The 19,055-nt window shown below is 46.1% G+C and overlaps 1 protein-coding gene across 3 annotated transcripts in view; it reads right to left on the reverse strand.

The window, feature by feature from the left end:
• The window catches only part of SH3PXD2A (SH3 and PX domains 2A), a 248,485-nt gene that overhangs the window by 203,752 nt on the left and 25,678 nt on the right, over positions 1 to 19,055 (reverse strand). For all 3 annotated transcript variants that reach the window (XM_026851595.1, XM_026851596.1, XM_026851597.1), the window contains exon 2: positions 17,770 to 17,850. The gene's annotated coding sequence lies outside the window, so the exon portion shown is untranslated. The remainder of the gene's footprint in view (positions 1 to 17,769; positions 17,851 to 19,055) is intronic.

Genomic DNA, 19,055 nt, shown 5'->3' on the forward strand with positions numbered 1-19,055 from the left:
CTACACACCTGCAGCCAGCACGCATGCAAGCACAGTGAGCTGCTCTTTGCCAGCAGCCCAGATGTAAAGTTATCTCGCTTAATTAGGGCTTCCTTTAGGGGGGAACCTTGGCTCAAGTAACTGAACAAATAAATTACACTACCAGACACACACGCATACACACAAATAACCTATTTTGCTCAGCCAGGTGCAGACAATTGTTCCTAGCCCTTCATCTGGGGCTGGTGCATGTCTCTCCATGAGATCACATGCAGGAGAACGTCACACTGGCCAGGAAAGGAGGAAAACCCGAGAGCAGCTTAAGAAAAACAGAAACAAAACTCTGAAGAAATTTTCCCTGCTCTAACAGGTGCAGAGATGTGATTAGATGTGATTCAACCCACAGACTTTCAACACAGCCTGAGAGTCACACTGCAGATCTAACATGGTTAAAGAGGCTTTGAAATCTTGCCCCTGCTTTGAACCTTACAGATTAGTATCAACATGGAGAAGGATTTGAAGCTGGAGGAAGATGCTCATATTTCGAAAGCGAGCACCGGCAGTTGAAGGGGCAAGCAAAGGGGCTGTTCTCCATTACAGGCAGCAAGAGCAGCCTAGGCAGACAATCCTTCTGCCTGGATGTGGGACTGAACAGCATTAAACAGTGCAAATACAACAGAGGCTTAAAAAAACCCCACATTTCCTTTCTTAACTGTATTGAGGCATGCAACAAGGCAAACCACCAGACAGTTTCACTTGCCTTTCTGTTAAAACTGAGCAGAAGAATATGATTCAAACATCAATGTTTCCAATGACAGATGGGCTGACACTGTAATAGTATCTCATCTACTTAAAAGCATCTCTCAGATGTCAAAGGTGGGAAAAGAACTCCAAACTTTATATCCTGAGTCTGAATGTGTCCCTTGAGGTACTGCTTCCAGATTTGATCCATGCAGAAAGAACTTATTTCTAACATCAGATAGGAATATAGAGAAAGGAGGAAAAACTGCTGAGGGTTTAAGAGGTTGATTCTCAGCATAATGCTAATTCACAGGAGTCTGCCAGGTCCAGGATGTGCAGGTGCCCTGTGTGCTCTGCATGCTCATGAAAAAAACAATGAAACTACTCAGAAAAGCAAGTGGAAGAGACAATTTCTGTGAAATCAATGATTTATAGGTTGCAGAAGGACCACTTTTCCATGCTTTGGCACTTCAAGCAAATGTGATTATTTTTTCCATGATGCCACTGGATCTTCAGGTACAATCAAATTCCCTTCCCATGGAAACCTGTCTTACATTTGTCTTCCCAACTGGTAAATCTCCAAAAGCTATTATGGTGCCATGGACAGCAGTGAGCATGCAAGCATTGTGTACACAATGAATAACTACAAAACTTATATACTTTACTGAGAGAGTGGTCAAACACTGGAACAGGATTCCTAGAGAGGTGGTCAATGCCCAAAGCCTATCAGTGTTTAAGAGGCATTTGGACAAAGCCCTTGATAACATACTTTAACTTTTGGTCAGCCTTGAAGTGGTCAGGCTGTTGGACTAGATGATCACTGTAGGTCCCTTCCAGCTGAAATATTCTATTCTACTACTGAAGACCTGTAGGATAGACATATGGCAGGAATGTCCATATTTCTGCTATTCAAGCTTATGACAGTCTCATAAAATAAAGATGTTCCATGAACTTTTACTGTCCTTGGACAAGAACCCAATACCCACAACTGAATTTAAAACTCCACATGAGAACATAATGATCTGTCTGAGATTTCAACATGATGCCAGTCACCACTGCATCTGGGTACCTGATAGCCACTAATTAATTTATCCTCTCAAAATCCATGGGAGATGAAAGCTCTTGCAGAAGAGGGAATCCAAAGCCAAAAATTGCTAAAACCCAGCTCTTCTGCTTTAGTCAGGGCAGGGCAAAAAAACCCAACAAACACACTGTTCTTCCTTGCAGCCCTTTAACCATTCTAAGAAAATAAGACAGAAGGCCAACACACCTTATGTGTGGCCATATTAGACTATGAATTACAGTTTGCACCAGACGTAGAAGTGCGAGAGATCACTGCTAAACTTGCCATCCCCATGGAGAAAAACAGCCCCAGGTCTGGTGGGCTGGAGCACATAGAAGCTGTGACTGTAACCTTCCCTGCACAAAACTCTGGCTGCTGGTCTCCCAAGGGCTGGGGCACAGAGAGTCCAGCACAAGTGGCTTGATCCTGAAGTCTCACCCCAGTTGTCCCCATCTCCCTTCCCCGCATTGGTAAAATACTACTAGAAATGTAATGCTTTTATCTCAATAGAGCTCTCAAGCTTAACTAATCATAGTGAACAAAGGGATTACTTCTTTCAACTTGTATTCATCAGGGCTTGAGGCTTTTCATGCGCTTTCCGTCCCTAACACCAGACAGACCTACCTCTGCTCACAGCTAGTATGTACTACTGAAATACAAATAAATTAACAGGTCACCATGAGGGAAGGAAAGAGTTAGTTTTCCATTCTGAAGACTTACTTGAGAGACTGACGTATCTGAAATCAGTTTTTAAATATATATTTAAAGAGCTCTCTTTTATAGAGAGACTTTGTTATGACGTGGAAAATTCACTGCTCCTAACATCAAGCCATGGGTGGAGGGAGTCTGGAGTATGAATTAAAAATAATGTGGTTGTTTGCAGAAATTAGCGGCACTGATTTAAATCCACACCCCCCTCCTTCCTCAAATAATCACCCTGTGAACGGAGGTGGTTTATGGAGTCCTCTGGAAAATGTTCCTCATGGCCTCCATTCCGAACCCAAAATAAAATACATCACATCGCAGCAAATACTTCACCAGGGTGCTGCTCTCTCTTCCCCCCAACCCACGCCTCCCATTTGTTGCTAATTAAATGAAACAGCAGGTGCTTAGACCACAAGCGCAGCAGGGCTGTAGCGAGTGCAGTGATTAAAGCCCCCTGGAATGTCTTCTTGGAGAGCTGCATCTTTCCAGGGACTGGACTCGAAGAGGAAAGATGAGATTAAAGGCGAGGGCTGGGTCAGTCTCGGCTGCGAGCTCCACAATCAGAGTGCACTTTCAAAGACAGGTCACTAGAAACACTGGATTTCTGGGGAAGATGCTGGTTCCTCTCTGTTTTGCCAAGCCACCTTTCCAGCATCCTTGCTACAGGGAGCATGTAAGATAGTGTGATCTGCCTCTGGGCTGGAGACACCTCCCTTCTCACTCGAGACCCATCATCTCAACACAGAGCAGCCTCCCCAACACCAACGCATGTGTGGGCTACTCAAATCTCCAGGCAGTGCCTAGCAAATGCAGTCCCCGAGGCAGAAGCCATTCCAGCCTAACCCCAGGTGAGGCCAGGGAATGGATGCATGAGCCAGGGTGTCAAGAGCTGGCCGGGAAGATTATCAACCCTGTCTGAACATACGACCCATCAGGCCATGCTAATGAGCTGTTATCAGTTGCACCCAGAGCTAAAGGGTGCACGACCAAAGAACAATTTTGTAACAGCAGCTCATGCTTTAGGATGTGTCCTTGCATCACAACTTCTGGCACACCCTGTTTGCCTCCATGCTGCAATCCCATCCACGGGTACTCTGGGGACACAGCATGGACTGAACCCACCCTGTTTCCTTCATATGGAAGAAAATGACCCTTGCTGCCACCAACACCATCACCAAGCCTCATCTCCTGACACCAGAAATCAAGCAAATCAAAAGGTAATTGTATTCTGTAATCAACAGGGGACAGGCAATGCTGTAGGAAATGAATAGGCATGGAGCAAGGGGCACTTAGAGGCAGCCAGAGCTGAGCACCCCATTAAACCACCTCTCCCCTGCATCCTGCTCTAGGGCACCTCCTTGTTTCACCCCAGCAAAGTCTTGCCCTTGCTTGCCATGCACCCCATCAACAGTCACAGCTCCCTCCCATCCTAGCATGCCAGTCTCACTGTGGTGACTTCCCTCTGAGACAAACTGGGGTCACTTTAATCACCCAAAGGGCACCACTGAGTATTAACACAAGGGGATCCTAAACCATTTATCAAATGGGATAACATGGTACAAACCTGGAAATAAACTCCTCATCCCTTCTACAAATTCCACTCCTGGCAGAAAAAAAATCCATGGGACCAGGACATAATCCCAGGAAAGAAAATCACTATTTATATTTCTGCTGAGCAGTTCACTTCTCTTTGGTCACTCTGCTGATGTTTCACTTCTTCACCAAATCCTGTTAGAAATGGCTGGGGGCTCGGGGGGAGGAGAGGGAACGTGGTCATTAAGGTCTGGCTTAGTTACTGTAATACAACTAACATTTGGCTCTGTTAAAATAACTCCCAGCCGAAGACTTCAAAGCATTTTACAGACATTAATGAATAAACTTTCTCCAGGAGGGCTGATTATAGCCCCCATTTTATGGGTGGATATTTCCAGATAACCCTCCTGCCACACCAGCAGTTCCCCATTCCTTGTTCCACACCACAGACTCGCAGCTTCTAATTACACAAAAAAAATCCCCACACTAAGGCGATGAAATATATTTTGACCTAAGAGTGGAACAGGATTCGACGTGAGGTTGCTTAACAGCAACAGGCAGTAACCTACAGCCCTAGTGCTCCTGCAGCCCACAGCACACGCCTGCTCAGCTGTGTAATCCAGGGCTGTCCCACACTGAGAATGACCCTGAAAGTCTGCAAGGCTTCTCTCCACCCTGGAAACACTTTCTGGAAATCTCTCCCTTTGCATAAGGATATCCAGAGACCACCTTCGTGGAGCACACCACACTTTACTGCTCCATCTGCCTTATTCCCAGACCCCAATGGCAAACAAATCTCTGCCACCTCCTGAAACATCAAATGCTAAATCCTACCCTTACACGCAAGTGAGATGTGTCAGAGACCAGCAGCCCCTAACCCTCGCACAATAAGACAATGAGCATCGCAGATGGCTACAGAGGTTTTTGCAAAGCTGCACTAACAGCCACCAATGCTCTAAAAACTACAGGACAACCTGGACTTGTTACAAGGATGCAGGTGTTTGCCGTGTGCCATCCCGCCACCTATTTTCTTCATGAGGAAGACACACATGCCAGTTTTGCTCAAGCAGCAGCAGCACACCACTGTAGTGACCAGGACAAGCTTGGGCTTGGATTTCAAAGCTCCCCAGACCACAGAGAAGCCGAAATGTCCAACACACTGGGCTGCCAAAAGCCAGAGATTAACCAGATAAAAAGTCTGTGAAATAGTTTTTGCTCCAGGTGGGTAAGATACACTCCCTGTAAGACAAATCTTTGATCATTAAACTCAACTTATTCCTTCAAAAGATATTTTTTTCTATTATCATTTTACTTAGTCCATTTCTGGTTTGCCTTCTAATTCCTTCCCATCTGGCATTTTCCTCTCTCTCTCACACAATATTTTTGTGGTTTGTCCTTCACCTCTCAAAACACCTGGGTGAAGGTAGCAGCTCAGCAAGTCCCACTGGTTTTCTTAACACACCCTTAAAAAACCCAATACATTGAGACCCAGGCACACAGCTCCAATCTTAAATTTGAAAAAAACCCACTAAATCGATCAGGATCTGCCCTTACTGCATCTGGTGAATCACAGACATCTCTGCATTGACACTGATGCCTCATGAACCACTTCAACAGAGAACCTTGCTTGTACTACAGATTTACTGAAATTACCTTAAACACACAAGGATGCTTTTCTGTGTCTCTGCTTAGTCCTTTGTGAGTTTGTTCACAGCTTCTGCCAATCAAGAATTTGTCAGCAACTCGCTCTGCTCCAAAGCACGAACCTCCTCACAGGACTGCATCTCCCTGCTCTGCTGGCTTTGCACCCTTACAGGGTGTACCTGAATGAGTCCCACATCCAAGGACCTGCTTGCACCACGAGGAACAGCTGCAGCTCACACCAGCCCTGCTGCAGCTGCAGGACCCGCTGGTATGTCCCTGTGGCTCCTAGCCAGAATGAAGCTCTCAGGGTTTGGACCTGGGAACCAGGACACCCTCCTCTCACACACGTACCAAGGAACCATCAACCCTGCCATGCTTCTCCTAGTCACAGGCAGGGACGAGCAAACGCTAACCCAACAGTTAAATGGGACAGCTTCAGAAAACTACAGTTACAGGCACTTGTACAGGTAAATGCTCAGTAAAAGATGTGGAATCAGTGGAATCAGCCCTGCTACAGCCAGGGCAGTGCCAAAGGATCTGACATGCTGTAAGAGTTCAAGTCCTCCCTTTATATCCTATAGAACAGATCTCTCCTTTTAAATGAAAAGCAAAAAGTGGAGAGCAAAGCCCCCAGCTTGGCTAAGTGTTGTTCTAACAGGGCACCCATGAATGAGTGTGCATGAAGCCGTGCTTCCCCCAGAGCATCAGTATTCTTGCTTTCTGCATGACTTCACCACCCATCTGCTCAGCAGCGTGGCTCCTCTGTGGGTTTTGCTGCCCTGACCACTCCACTGAAGACACTCATCAATGCTTCCCCTGAAGGAGGGAAAGGGGAAATTGCGAAAGACAGTTCTGCAGTGGGAATACTTGTGTTTGCACGAGACATGAAAATGCTCTAGCTACACAAAAGGAGAAGCATGCCATGACTCTAGGCAAGCAGGAAGGGAATAAAGTGAAAAACAAACTCCCAACTTCATGCTCTGTACACTGCTTCTGCAGAAAAGGTCAGTTATCTACGGGAAAGAAGCAAATAGCACACAAAGCTCATAAATCAGTCTGGGGTGAGCCTGACCAGGAGCCTTTCCTATGGCAGGCAGGACTATGCACAGTCCACAGTGGAAGAGACACCAGTTGATGCTTTTGTTTGTCCTGTAAGCAAGCCCTGGTGTAACAGGACCAAGAGCTATGGCTCTTTCCAGACACAGCCTTCCCACATCTGAGCCTGTAGGAGCAGAAAGCTGAGAGGGGTGAGGTGACAGAGAAAAGAACCCTGACAGAGCCCTGCATAACCTTTCCATTATGGCTGGGCAATTTTCTATTTGCACTTAAACGCAATAATGTAAATAAACTCCCCATAACCCTTACAGGGCTATTTAGGACATTTGCGAAAACAAGCAGCTCCTCTCATCACGAGCCAAGGGATGCAAACACAACAGGCACTTCTCATCTTGGTCTCCACACACTTAATGAAAGTGAAGGATTGTATTCCCTGCACAAAAGCAGAATTGTGTTTCAGGGCTGGGGGTGTGAACTCCATGCAATTTTCCGGCAGTATAAATAATTGAAAGCTGAGTACGATTAGGGGAGAGTGGCAAAGTGGTGGAGGGGGTGGAATTGTCATTCCTGAACTTTTTGGGCTTGGGTGCTTCAGGGAAGAAAGGCCATGGAAAAATCCCACCGAGGAATTTAATTTTCACACAGAGATTCCAGAAAAAAATTAAAAGGCTGATCTTGATCTGTGGCAAAAGAGGAAATACGCTAATAAAGCAGCACTTGGAGAATTCACTGCCTGTGTGAGAGCAGCTCCGGAGACGTAGCTTTGGCTGGGGCCAGTCCCACAGCTGAACTACTCTCCTGTGTTTTATTGTTCCACTAAACAAAACCTGGAACAAGGTTAACAAACAAGTGGGCTCCTCCCAAGGCTGAGCTTTAAATCTTGCTGTGGAGACCTAATGGACCATCCCGAGACCTAACACCAGAATAATGAAGATGGAGGCAGGATAAAACAGGAGGTATACGTTGATCCTTGACATGCTCTGATGAAGAAAGACTTTCAGCCCAGTTTTACCACAAGTCTGTATAATTCCATGTACAACATATCATCCAGGGACAAAACAAGGAGGCACGGGCCCAATACCAACATTTTCCATCATAGTTCAGAATTTTTGGAAATTTCAGTCATGTTTTTCTAAACATGTGCTTTCAATTAGCATCACAACCTTGCAGGGACTCATGCATCTTGATGCATTTAGATTTTTAATATTAAAAGCAGCAAACAACTATGAAAGACATGAAACCTCCTCAGCTGATGTAAGTCAGCTCAGTTCATTTGGGAAAACTTGCTCGTTTTCCTCTCTGTGGCTGTAACTGGGAGAGCCCTTCCCACACTGCAGGGTCCCCACCATCCTCAGTCTCTGGGTCAGCAACAGGCATGAGATTACACAAATCAAATCTCTAGAAAGCAAGGGAATAATTCCCATCAAATAACCCTTCTGAGTTAATTTCACTGCTTTCTGTGCTTGCTGAAGGCCTGGACATGAAACGTGATACTCTTCAGATATTCCTTAAAAGAATCTTTGCATGTAACAAGCTTGTATAGCTCAAATAGTGGATGCAGAGTATCTGACAGTTGGATATAACATTCCTGTTCCCTAACAGAGTGGCTTTAATGCTTTATAAATCAGGTCCCCACACCAGACAATGTGAATTCATCCTCTAGAAAATCTGCTATCCACTACAGTTCTGCAGCGCTCCCTTGAGATTTTTTGGTTTGGACAAACCTGCTCAAATTAAAATCTTTCCAGATAATTCATAACTTAGCTGCAAAAAGCAAGTAAAGCAATTTGTCTACAGGTTCCAAATAATACCCACAGAGACTTTTTCATTCTGTCTTGTTCTAAAAAACCCATTCTATGACTATGTGAAAATCTGATAATGTGGTATTACTTCACAACCATCAGATCCAAACTAGAGAGAGAAGCTGAACAAGGAACTGGCATCACCGCCAAACTTTCCCAGAACTTTCCTAAAGCTTACACAGCTTTAGGTCAAGAGCCTTCAGTGCAGGCATCTCTCATAACTCAAAGTCCACACATCCCCTAAAAAAGCCACCCTACTGGGCTCTTAAGAAGTGAGAGTTCATCACTGTTGAGCTCTGCCACTCTAATTTCTGAGATTTCCCTGGCCAGGGGAAGCTCTGGCCCAACTGCCGAGGCTCAGAGCGCTTGCTGGGGGCTCCTAACCAGGACGCTTTCCATGGCCACTATTGTGGAGATCAGATCTCCCGGGGAACTCTGCTTTATGAGCTCTCACTCTCCACCAGAAATTGGAGCCACTTTGTAACTCCGCACTTCCCTCTGAACCCCCCGATGCCTTCCTCCATGAAGCAGAGCTGGCAGTCTTCGCCATCCCAGAACAATCACACACCTCCGAGATGGGCTTCAAACTCTCCCCTGGCTGATGAGATTAACGGGGCACTCTGTGGGATCCAGGCCTCGTGAAATCATTCAGAGCAAACCCCAACCCTTAGACTTGTCAGAGGCAGCAGTTTCCAAAACACTGCCCACCTCAGATCACGCACTGTCCAAGTGCTGCACTCTGCAGCTGCACGGCACTTTGGGGAAGCAGCAGACTGAAACCCCACGGGGGCATAGGCTCGTCTCTTGACAAATAAAATTCATCTGCTGGCCAAAAGCACACAGTTGAGCAACGCTGATTTACTCTAGCAGTGATCATGGATACTCTGTGTGCATACACACACACACTCTGCCTAGAGTGATGATGGAAGATGCCCTTTAAGAAGGTGGAGGAATAGCAGGAGGTGACCGTAAGAGACCGTGTGTACTTAAAATGATGCAGTAAAGAAGTGACTTTGTGATACACCCAATCTTTCAAAAAAAACCCAAAACACAAACCTACTCATTTGTCTAACTACATATAGAGACTGTAGCTTAATTAAACTTTATTTTACTTCTAGGCTCAGTAGCCTGTCTAAAGAAGAGCTACAGATTGAATGCTAACAAAGATCTGTCAGTGTGGAATTTCTGCTCAGAGGCTGCAAAAGGCAGGAAATGAGCGGAGGCAGTGAATTCCCTTCAGCCGTCAGAGCAGATCACTAAATGCACAGCTCCTCTGGAGCGGCTCAGACTGTCGCAGCACAGCACACAAGGAGATCACAAGGATGGGGGTAAACCTCATCTTCAGACCAGCCTTCCACTTGATTTCATAATCCTGCAAGACCTTAGAAGTGAATTAGCATTTAGTCTGGGTCAGGTAACATGAAAGCTTCTTGAGCGTGTGATGAAATGTTTCAATACTACTGATTCCACACACAGGAACACAAACACCACAGAAATAAGGACTTGTTGACATACAGAAGAATATCAGCATTGTATGGAACAACACCTATGTGGTGCGCAATGACCCCAGACAGCATCCATCGCAATCACTGATGCTATGGTGGGGTCCAAGACCCTGGTCTTGTGCAGAAAGGGAACAGAGAAAAGGGCACAAGCCTCAGAGATGCAGCTTCCAGAGATTCCTGTCCCACAGTGGGGTCAGGACAACCACGGCCCCAAAACCTCACTCCCACCTTGTCCAGAAAGTGTAAGACTCCTGTGAGCATTTCTGATATTGCAACACTTACTGTACACAGTGAGAGATTAAGATAGTATTATGGGGCACCAGCAGGAGACTCACCTCTGACTCACAGCAGTATCAAGAAAAAATAAATCCCTTAATCCTTTGATAGCAAAATCAATTCACTATCTCTTCAGAGGGGCATTTCTACTGAATCTACAGTCCATCGAGATGGGGAAGTGTGGGTACCCTCTGCTCTTGCCTTACTGCCAACACACCCTAAGAGGCTGGCTACGTCATCACATCCCTTTCTAAGCTTGCCCCATGTCCTGGCCAGACCTGCAAATGGGGCAGGCTGGGGACTGTATTAAATTGGTGCTGAGCAACAAATATCACCCTGCAGAAGATTCCCATGCTGTGGTCTATGGGCAGTATTCAAGTGTCAGTTTATGTCTCAACCAGCACTGAAGTGCAGAGGTGTGAAGGCAAGGGTTCCTGGAGGCTGGGTCCCTTTCTCAACTGCAGGTTATTTGCTGTGTTCACTGAATGTGGCCTCTATTGTAGCTTGGCAGGCACTTTGCATTTCCCCATCATGGCCCTCATCTTTGTCTGATGTGTAAAGTCTCTTTAGAAACAAATACTGGAAGCTGAACAGATTGTTTTGCCAAGCAAATATTTAAATAATGATGGAAATAAGGATTGTAAACAATTCCATTTATTCATTGAAGACAAAAGATACTGCCCCAAGCCAGCTGGTATCCTAAAGCACTGACAGAGTGCTAGAAGGAAAAATGGTATTTAAATAGCCTTTACATCTGCTGAAACAACCGTTCCCAGCTCAATAACCATATCAGCTATTAATTTTTTTCCAGGGGCATCTCAATTCCCCCAGCAAGCCCTGTTACTGGCAAGCTTGCCACTGGGCTATTTTCCTAAAGGCAGGGACTAAGGGGTCTTTGCTACTGAGAGCCAAGTCTTGCAAGTGTGACTGCACCAGGAGCTGCCACCTCTTACACCTACAGATGCAAGGCCCACATTTTTCTTGCTGGAAAGTGCTTCTGGAGTCTGTTAGCAGGATGTGGATTTGCAGTTGAGCGTGTGCACAGCTGTCGAAACATGGGAGGCACGGTCAGCCCTCACAGCCAGCGGCTCAGGGCTCCTCCTGGAAATCTGATTTTCTGCATCACCTGTAAACATTGCCATGGCCGGCCTCTCCACACAGTGTCTGGGACAGTGGCAGCAGACAACTGGCCCGTGTTTACTTGGACAAAAGGATGTGCCATTTCTCCCCAAGGAGCCGGCGCTGACCTTTGAGAAGTGATATGTTGACAGAGCCACATTCAGATTTCCTCTGAATTTTCCCAGGCTTGTTTCAGTTTCAGTCCTGCTCTTAAAGAAGCTGCTTTCAAACCAAACCCTACATCCCAACTGCTGGAGTAACTCCATCCCCACAGTCCTGTGACTATGAGGGATGGCCCTGAAGCCAAGCCCTGGGTCTGAACCTCATGGGTCAGGTATGGAGCTAGGCCCCTGAGCTGGAAGAAGATTTCACAGCAGCTCTCCATGTCTACAGCAGGGCCAGGATGCTGAGGCCCAGCATCCCTCACCAAGGGAATGGGAGCAGGAGACATTTGATCCTTGCAACCCAGACCATCCTGGCCAAGGCCAGCAGAGCCCAGAGCAGAGGAAGGCACACACTCTGACTGCAGAGCCCAGTTCCCCTGCTGTCAACACAGGCCAGTAGGAGCAACGCCATTAAGTAAAATCTTTCCTTTCTCCCCCTTTACCTTGTGTTTCACTGTGCACTTGCACCACATCTTGATGCAACAACCCTCTGTTATGCTGCTCCTCCCCACATCCTACCCTATGCAATCCCACCTTCTCCTCCAGCTTTCCAGCCTGTTTCCATACGCACCCTCAGATGCATACACGTAGCTCAACAGAAACACTCCCTGAGTTCATCAGAAGCTGGGAATCTTTTTAACGCAAACCTCCCACGCTGTGAGAAGGGCAAGCTGCATCACGCATGGAGCCACATCAACAGCCCTCCTTCCCTTCCCACAGTGCCAGGAGCTACACGCAGGGTAGCACCTATGGAAGAGAGAATCACGCACTGCAGAGTGACCCTACTGCTGTGGATTGCTGAGAAGACCAGGCTGTGCCTCCACTCATCCTGCCAAAGAGACCTGGCGGGTTAAGAGGTAGGAGTTAGCATTGGCAAATGCAGGAGCACGCGTGCCCCATTGCATTCTTGCCTATACTCTTCAACACTGATAAATTCAGCACATGCTTGAGCTTGTCCATTACCACTACTGCAGAGTTAAAAGCATGAATGTTTCAACACAAAATATCATAGGTCCTGCCAAAACAGTCATTAGTGAGTTAGACTGCAGTGGACCACCAGATTTAGGACTGTAAAGTCACCACTTGGGCAATTAACCCAAATTAACACACACTTCCATCAGAACATACACAGTGAACATACACAGTTCCATCAGAATCACATCAGGCACCTACACTACAAGCACCCTGTTCCAATTCCCCCTTTGCTCTGTTCCGGAAAGCCTGCACCCCAAAGCCACCAGGTCCCATTTTGAATCATAGTGACCCAGTTAAATACAGGGTGCTCAGGCACATGGCAGTTACAACCACCGAACTGGAAGTGAGCATGGATGTTACAAAATTTATTACCCCAAGCTGTATCAGAGAAAGGGATGTTTGTACAGAAGAGCACGTAACAGAAGAATGATCAATAGCTGCAATGTTCAGATGAATTCCAATCTGAATAAGAGAAGCAGAGATACAGACTACAATTACTGGTTTTTATGGTACCATTTTTGTTTAAAGTCCTCTTCAATACTCAGTTACTCCATTACAGCACTATAAACAATCAGGATGACCCTAGCAATAACAAAATGAAGCTCTTGATGTTTTATCATCAGCCTGGAAACAACTTACATCTCTTTCCGCTCCCTAATAAAATTCTTGATATTCTTTATGTTTTTAATGTTCTAATTGGCTGCGAGTGAGTTCCTCTTTCTGTACCACTTTGAAGAAAACCTGCTTAGATCAGCAGACCACATCAGGCAGATAATTTTTTGCTAACTGATACACAAAGTGAATGCTTGAACAGAGCCTTGTTTATTTGCCTTTTCAAAATTGTGACATTTCAGATGTCTCCTTGCAGCCAAAACGTCTGTGTGGGTCATTGTGCACAGAGACAGCGATCTGCCTACCTAACATTCCTGCCGTGGCTCCGGCAGGGACGTTGTTCGCCTCTCATACAGCCAGAAATACAACGTGGGATTATGGCACACCACTAAAGCCAGCTGCTGTGTTTTGCCTTGGAGAAAGCTGCATTTTGCTATTGTGAGAAAGGATCTTCTGCACATAGAGACCCAGCCATCCTCATGGGTGCAATGGAGAGGCCAGTATCTGAACATAAGGTCTGGTCCCTCTGCCAAGGGTCTTGTCCTGTTCATACTCTTGACTCCAGGCACCAAATAACATAGGCATGAAATCAGACCAGAACAGTTGCAGTCACTGGATAAAATTCAGATGAGCCACTGGTGATTCAAGCTAAGACACCAGGCACTGAAGCTTGGTCACATTTTCCCTGCTCACTTTGACAGGGGCAGGGTTTCTGAGCAGCAAAGAGCAGCACCCATTTGGGGTCATAATACCTATAAAAAGACCAAAGTGGCACTGAGCTACTGGAAAGATGATATGGGGATTGTGGAAAGAACCACAGTTTCATACTTGCCAGCTGCAAATTTTGTTGCTGCTTTCAGGTCCAGCACAGCCATTTGGAGGGTGAGCTGGCTGCACTCCCCCACTTCTCCACCTTATGCTTTGGGTAATTATGCACATACTCAACTGCAAATTCCCCATCCTGTTAACACCCTCCAAAAGCACTTCCAACAAGAGAAATGTGGGCCTTACATCTGTATTTTACTGTAGAGTGGAAATGCCAGGAGTTATCCCTGCTATCCCAATAAACCAGTGTCCTTTCTCAGCTCCTTTGGGAACAACAGGAGCGTTGCTTAACTACCAGCTCAGGACAGGATTTTGCTACCACCACTAGCAAGTCCATCAGCAATGATGGGAGACCTCAGAGAGCCACCAGCCTGCTCTGAGGGTCAGCACTACCACATCACTCTCCTAGCAATGGGCACCTCAGGCTCCCCCGTTCTGCATCGCAGGCAAGTGCACGAGAAAGCAACACTTAAAATATTACATTACAAGGTGGATTTGACCCCATGTGGTGCTCAGGTGCAAATGCCTCCCCAGGGTGAAAGAAAACAGATAATTGGACTTGACAAGCAATTTATCAAAATGCTTTCATCTATGCAGAGTTAATGCAATACTTTCAATCCTATTTACTGAAACATTGGCACCCACAATGTATTCTGCTGCCATCATCTGACCCATGCTCAGCAGCAGATGTGACTTGATTGCACAATTAAATGATGCAGCAACGCCCTGATTTAATTTAAGCCCATATTTATAGATCTCTAGCCTTCACTGAAGCAGCACAGGGCTGACACCTGGCTTGTTGCAGTGGGTTCTGTTTGCTGTACTTCTCACACCTTCATGGGGCAAACTCCAGCTTCCAAATCTCATGGTATGTCCAGTCTCATTACCTTATTACTCATCTTGGAAACGGCCTGGCTCCCAATTCAAGCATATGCACTGCCGAAATAGCACAGCCAAACACTTTTGGGATTTGAATCCTTGGGATGGAGCAGCCCCTTACTGCATGCAGTGCCTAAGAGGATTTGCTAGGAAGTGTTTCAGAAAAACCCAGTAATGCAAGGCTTCTCAAAACCACTGAGCCACTTCCCACAGAGACAGTCGTTTGGGGAAGGGTGGGCTCTTAAAGAAACATGACGTAGCAGTAGTGAAATTAATTATCGTATTCCTCCCTCCTTGCCCCTGGGCAGCCCCCCAGGTTTCCCCATGAGTCCTATCCAGTGTCACTGTCAACACCAGGCACTGTAGCCCTGATTAAGTTATTACAAGTCAGTCTTTGTTCCTCTACTTCCAGTCAAGAGCAAATGAGACACATGCAGGCTTCAGAAGCCCTGAAGTGCAGCTCTGTTGTGGACACAGTGGGATGAGTGGAGTTGGCAGAGACCTGAAGACTCCAGCTGTTTTGGATGTAAGCAGTGCTCATGAATCGACTGAGCATTACTCAATGAGCATTTGCTGGATTTTCTGCTGGAGGTGCCATGTGGTGATAAGCAGGGATGTTATCAAAGTAGACTGATTATGCTAAGGCCGCATTACCACACACGGTATCAGGCTGCAAAACCCAGGTCCAAACAGTGCTAGGTTAGAAGTTCAAGTTCCATCAAAAATTTGGAAAGCACAGGTCATCCTCTTATCCAGAGCAAATTTGCTATTGAGCAAGAATCACTGCGCATCAAGCCATAGGTTTCCCAAAATGCAAGGGTTTCCCTGAAGTGCCCTAACCTTCCATTTGCTTTTCCAACTCTCTTTGCAGGCTTCATTAGAGTTGTAAATACAAGTTGCAATTCAAGACCCAAAGTGAATCACCCTCACCTAGGAGGTGTTCAGGCAGCATCCAAAGCCCAGAAAAAAATAATAGAAAGAGGAAAAAAAAAAAAAAGTTACTTATCACCTCCGGGAATCTAAAAGCACCTTATGGCAGCCTGAGCACATAGGGCCTTGCCCCCATCTTACAGCTGGGAAACTGAGGCACAGATTGCCACAGTGACATGTTTACAGAGGCACAAGATGATTGTGGAAGCCCCAGGTGAAGACCTCAATTTTAGTAACATGCATCTCACACTGCAAGAGCTAAAGTGGCTATTGCAGAGGGCTGTCACTGCTCACACAGTTGTGACCCTGACAAAGATCCCTGGGAGGGAAAAGGGTTAAGGAAGGGAATTTTGTTACTTTCTTGTCGTATTTTCTCGTGGGGGGAGAAGCGCTATGCAAGCAAGAGTTTTCCACTGGCGCTAGGCCCCCTTGCACTTATCAATGGGACCTTTCAGGACTCACTCCCTGATTGAGACATCATTTCCTGTCCAACACACTAACCCCATTGATAACTCCACGCTTGATGGGAACTTTTCAAACCTACCAGGAAAGGCCAGGAGACCCAGAAGAACATACACATGAAAACAGAACTGGGGCAAAAAGAAAAGGAACAGAGAGAAAGAAACAGTTTTGGCCACAATCCGCATGCTGACAACAAATGCTTATGATTGCAGATCTGCACGTCTTTAGCAGGTACATCAGACACAGGGAAGCCACTGACAGGCTCTTCACAGCAGTGGGACTGGCAAGCCTTACACTTCAGCCCAGTAAGAAGTGGAGAGGGGCACAAGAGGAAGCTCAAGAACTTCCCTCTTATCTTCCAGCCGCCACACAACAAACACAGAAACCAGGACTGGCCACAGAAGTGGTCCTACTTTCCACTGGAAAAGCCAGGAGGCCATAACCAATACAGCTTGCAAAACAGGCTAGAGAATTCAGATGTCCAAGTACCAGAAATGACACAAAGAGGAGCAATGATAAAACTAGGACTTTCCAGATATCTCAGATCAGGTACCCAAGGGAGGAACCCTTTTTTTCATCATTTATCATGGCTAAAGGCTCAATGTTATCTCCCAGGATACAGCCCCATCAGCTGCATACATCCTTAATGCTGGCTGTGGGGACTCACTTGATATTCTAACCACAGCCCAGCTCCAAACACAAGCTCCAGCCCAAAACCAGTATTTCCCCCAAATTTCAGGAGTCTGTCAAACCACAGCTTTTGTTTTCACCCCAGGCAATTACAGTTTTGCTGCCTACAAAGACATGATGATACCACAGTATCCATGGATCTGGATTATTGCTGAACAGGGTGCCAGTCAGAAAGCTCTTCCAACCCGTGGCAGGTGCCTGGGAGCCATACCAGAAATAAAGTAGACAATGTCCACACTGAAACTTTGTAATTTGGACTCTTTCCCTTTCCTGGCTTCAGACTTTGGTCAGCAGCTATCCAGCAAGAAAACTTTCTATGAAATTTAAATATATAGGCACGGAATACAGCAAAGGAGCTGTACAAACCAGCCAGGACACCGGCTGGCTGGGTAGATGGTTAGGGGGCGGCTCTGGAAGGTTTCCACTACCATCTCCATTACTGAACTGTTGTGGGAGTGTGCAAAAGCTCTGTTGTTTACAGTGATTTGGGTAAGTAGTTTCTGGGGGCCCAAAATGTAGCACTCTCTCTGTTCTAAGTGCATCTGAAGTATTTAAAATTAGATCCCCTCTTCAATAGAAACTATTCATGAAAATGTCAGCTTAAAATCTCTTTACAGTGCAAGTTACTCACTATGAGCATACCACCTACTTATACCCTACAAGAACAGAGTCTGAAAAGTTTCAAAATCATGATATGTAACAGATCAAACAAGTACAAAACCTTATTTAAAGGCATTATTAACTTCCCTGGAAATGTGACTAGAAGTGTGAGTAAAAATAATATTTCATGTTAGACAACACAGACTTACCTGTAGGTCAAAGAACTTGCTATACCTCCGGTAGATGACCTGGGAAGTCAGGTCAGACCATGTTACATTGATGATATAGACCTGTTCAGGGAGAAGGAAACACAAGTCAGTGGTCAGTGTGAGCCATGAATCACAGGCTGAGCAGTCAGCATCAGTTAATTCCACATCTCACTGGCTGCTCCTGCTCACAATGAGGAATATAGCCCTGGGTGCAGGACTAGCTTAAGTTAAAGTCATTCCCCTGTTGCAGCCTTTAGCAGAGGTCTCAGGAGAGCACCCAGTGTTCTCCCACTCATCCCCATCACCAGCTCCCACCAATTCCAGCTCTCCCTGGATTTAAAGCTTTAATTGCGCGATGACACATTTTCTGGTCTGTGACAGCACCCTGACCTCTACCTCTGCCCATCTGAAAGTCCCAGGGCCTGCTGCAGGCATGGCTAGGAGAGCTATTCTACCCCTGAAGCATCAGCCCACAGTGGGCTGCTCATCTCCAACCTCATGCTCCAGGTTTCCTTGTATATGGAGATGTGACCATGGCTCTTCCCAGGCAAGACATGGTTCTAGTTCAACAAGGAAATCCAAAGAGAACTCAGCTCCAGGGGGATTGTGAGATTACAGTCATGCAACACAGCTGCTTATGCACACCCATGTGGAACAGCTCAACCCCACAGCACACAGCCCTTGCTGAGTCACATGGTACCACTTAGCGACTTTGGCACCTAACAGACTGATTCCCAGGTGATGTAAAGCAGGTCAGTAAGAGTGACGGTGATTTCTTACATCAGTGGAAACAACAAAACAAGCCCAAAGCAAGCCCTGGATTTCCCTTGTCCAGCCCCAGTCCACCCCCAAAGCAATCATCTTACAGAAACACCGTTTTGCCAGAAGCTGTGATAAAGAATTATTTACACATACATGCACACGCACACATATATATTCAAATGTTTTCTTTTGACCCTAGTACCTCCAAAACATTTTTTAAAAAAAGGAAAAAAATGAGCCAGATTCTTCTCTCTCATATGCTTGCCTTTAGGCCAAATGCAGGTCCTGTTGCCTTGATGACAGATACACAACAATACTTTAGCAAACACAGGATGGAGGCAGCATGGGTGACTACTGAAGGGGACTACACAACACCAATGCCATGGAAATCACAACTAGGCCAGCTCCTGGGTCTTTAAAGTAATTTCCAGGTTTCACATATGGAGTGAGATAAGGATCTGGCAGAGGAAAGAAGAAAGCATCTCTCCTCCCTCTGCCATGGATGCAGAAGTGAAGTGCTCTGT

This window comes from Athene cunicularia, assembly GCF_003259725.1.
Source record: "Athene cunicularia isolate RWA chromosome 6 unlocalized genomic scaffold, athCun1 chr6_part1, whole genome shotgun sequence".
Taxonomy (NCBI): Eukaryota; Metazoa; Chordata; class Aves; order Strigiformes; family Strigidae; genus Athene; species Athene cunicularia.